We start from the raw sequence: 3919 nt of genomic DNA, 5'->3' as shown, positions 1-3919 counted from the left end.
AGGACCTACGTTGTGGAATTTGGACATGTAAATATAGAGGATAGAGTAGCTGTACTTTTGTCGCCTTCAAGTTAATTAAAGCTGTACTCTCTTGATTTCAAGTCTCAATATCTTCTTCAGTAGGATATGCATACCAACCATTTGGTTGTACCTTGAAATTTGGGAACATTTTTGGAGCCTAAAAAAGATGATCAAATTGTGACCAATAATTCATGTAGAATTAACCTACTGATAGCAGCTCTAAGTCTCACACTTGGGCCATTTTCTAAAACCACACAATTTAAGGGCTAATGTGTTTTTTTCCCCCTCTTCATATTGTGGGGGAGTAACTTGCAGGTCTCCATGGCTTAAATCATTAACTTAGTCCTAAAATTTATAAGTCTTTAATACAATCTCAATAAGATTCTTTATTTTGCCTAGGGAATGAGACCTCACCTGACTAAAGATAGTTATTCAGTAAATATTTTTTTGTTTCAACTCTATATTCTGATAATTGTTCTAATATAGCATAGAAAGACTTCTTGCTTTGGTAGTAAATGTTTTTTTCTTTGGTGATTAGATATCTTGGTGTCTCAAATGTCTTATTCTGAATACCAACTGCCATTGAACAAGACTGTAGATAAGAAAGATATAGATGAATGTGTACTGACACCAGAAAATTCCTTAAAAATAGTTACTAAATCCCCTTTGATCTAAGTGTGTGTGTGTGTTGATCTTCTTGCTTCTAAAAAGAGAATAAAAACAAGAGAATTTTCAAATAATAACTCATTAGGGATTCTAATTAGTCTGATATTTTGGATTTCTGACTTTACTTGTAATATACAGCATTCATTTGGTTTTCATGACTCTAATGTCTTGATTGTCTGTGTCTAAGAAGCTAAAGACCTGCCCTAGAAAGTCTTTCATATTTCTACACCAAGAGAAATTAGGGAATATGCCAAGTTCTGAGCTTGACAGAGCCTTCTTTTCACAACAGATTGAAACAAACAAAAACATACTTCTTAAGAACACATACAATAATGTGAAGTCTTAGTTTGTTTAAATAAAAAACATAAACTAGTCATATTTATTTCCAGACAATTTTCTTAAGCTTTTACAGTGCCCAAATCAACCATTACCACATGAAGTCAAAAGCCATACAGAATGAATTCTGTTTCAATGGGCTGAAACATTTCTGTTAATCTCTAATACCCCTCAATGATGAGGCAGAAATGAAGATGAGAAGCAAAGTTAGGTCTACTGACAAATATAGAAAATGTTTTGCGTACCAAATGAGTGTGTCCATGTTTTTCTGTTTCCATCTGGATCCTTTTCAGTGTGATTACTTATTTTTAGGTTGGCATTTTAGACGGAAGATGGAATGGCTTCAGGAAATAATGTGAAAGGTTAAGAAGATGGATGAGAAGTGTAGGTCAAGGCTGTCATGAGGAAAAGTGTAGCCTCACAAATTTATGTTCAACACATTTCTTAGAAAAACTTGATATCCATATTTCTGCTAAATCTATATCCTTAAACTCTGTAGACTTAAGTGGTTATGCCATAGTGTAAAGGACTGTAAGAGAAAATGTGGAATTTGAAGTCACATAAGCATAGAAGGAAGCAGTATAACCAAATGAGGAAATGGGAAGAGGCCCCTAAACAAGCCAACACTATTTAAAACACAAGTCTTGGAGTCCAGGTGGGGGAAGGAGGTATGAACTAGAACAAGGGACAATTTGGTCATGTTATTGACTCTGAACCCAGACAAGTTACCAAAGCAGAGTTACACACTCTTCGAAATAGTGCTAAGGAAAGAAACCCTAAGAATCTGAGTAAATATCAACTATTTTTCTAAAATTTTGAGGAGCCCAAGCGTATCCTAGAAAGTTTCATATTCTTGTAACTTCTTTATGAAACAAGTAACAATGAAGTAGTCAGTTCCTACTGCATCTATAAGCCAGCCATCAGGTGGGTACCAAGACGAATGAGAGCGAGGAGCACTACCACCACTGTTTAGATGTTCCATATTTTCTTTGACCATGCCAGTTCTGTCCCCCTCTGATTCCTGATTCTAGGTTCCCCCTGGGTTCCACTCCAGATTTCTGAACTGTGTTTGATATTTGTTCATCTTTGGCTGAATCTGGGCTCTCTGTCACGACATCAGCTCATACTCATCCCTTAAAATCTTCCGCTGAAGACTGCTTCAGTGACTCTCTCAGTCCCTCCCACTCCCAGCCTGGCTCTAGCCTCTATAGATGCAGCCTCAGCTGACGCCCTTGCCCCTGGAGAAAGAGAAGTCCAGGAGTTATGATTTTCATTTTCTAAGGATGCAGAGATTCACATAGTGGACCTTTTCCTTCCTTTCCCCAAATCTCCTCATCACCTGGAATTGGTCCTGTACACTGTTCTGTCATTAACTAAACATGACCTTTCTGCACCGACACAGAAAACTGTCTAAAGTCTATCGGAGTCTCTTTCTTTACCTTTTTTTCCCCTCCCTCCCTATCTTCTTTACTACCAAAAGTCTTTACTGAGCTCCTCCTATGAGCAAAGCCCTTTGCTAGGTGCTAAAATTATAAGGATACTGTCTCTGCTCTTTAAACTCACATTCTGGTGTCTTCTGCCTTGAAGAAATAAGACCAATCAAAAAAACTACATGTTCACAGATTCATTCAACATTTTAGGTTTTTGCCTTTGTTTAATATGGGGAGAAATATGAAGTTCTTTTGTTCTTTATCTCATACTGGCACCTTAATTAAAGACATTTAGGAAGAGCTTGTAAGAAAAAGTATGTCTTAGAGAGTTTTAACTTCAGCAGCCCAACCTGAGGTCTCCAGAAATTTTTTTATCTCCATTATGCATGTTCGTAAACTTTTTATTTTGAAATTGTTACAGATTATAGGACATTGCAAACATAGCTTACAGAGTCCCTTGAACCCAGTTTCTCTCAATGGTGACATCTTATATGACTGTGGTAACATATCAAAACCAGGAAATTGACTTTAGTACAATACTATTAGGTAGCATATAGACTCCATTCAGTTTTCACCAGTTTTTACATACACCCATGTGTGTGTGTGTATATGTGTGTGTGTGTATAGTTCTTTGCAATTTGATTCCTCATACATATTGTGTAACCACCACAACAATAAGGGTATAGAACTGTTCCATCATCACAAAAGAACTCTCTTGTTAGGGTCATACCTCCCTAACTCATCCCTGGCCCCTGGCAACCACTAATCTGCCCTGCATTGCTATAGTTTTGTCATTTGTGGATGATTACAAATGGAATCATACAGTATGTAACTTTTTCAGATTGCCTTTTATCACTAAGCGTAATACCCTTAAGATCTTCCAAGTTGTTGCATATATCAATAACTTGTTCCTTTTTATTGCTGAGTAGTATGCCACTGTATGAATATACCAGAGTTTGTCCAACCATTCACCCACTAAAGTTTGTTTTCTGGTTTGTTTATTTGTTTGTTTGTTTGTTTTTGCTAATATTAATAAAGCTGCTGTGAACAACTGTGTAGAGATTTTTGTGTAAACTTAAGTTTTCATCTTTCTGGGATAAATGTCCAAGAGTGCAATTGCTGAGTATGGTAAGCGCATGTTAAGTTTTAAAAGAAATTGCCTGTTTATTAGCTTTTTTAAAAAAACTTTTTTGAGGTATAATTGACACACAATAAACTGCATGTATTGAAAATGTACAATTTTATGTTTCAGCAAAAGCATATATTCTGATACTGTCACCACAATAAAGATAATGAACACATCCTTTACCCTTAAAAGTTTCCTTATAGCTCTTGATAATTCCTTCTTCCTATCGCCACCTGTTCCCCCACCCATCCCAAGGATCTGCTTTCTGTCACAATAAATTAGTTTTCATTTTCTAGAATTTTATATATGTGAGAATATGCTCTTTTTTGGGGGGTGTGTG

Source organism: Pteropus vampyrus, unplaced genomic scaffold, assembly GCF_000151845.1.
Source record: "Pteropus vampyrus isolate Shadow unplaced genomic scaffold, Pvam_2.0 Scaffold14, whole genome shotgun sequence".
Taxonomy (NCBI): Eukaryota; Metazoa; Chordata; class Mammalia; order Chiroptera; family Pteropodidae; genus Pteropus; species Pteropus vampyrus.
The sequence above is the reverse complement of the archived record's forward strand: the minus strand, read 5'-3'. Positions refer to the sequence as shown.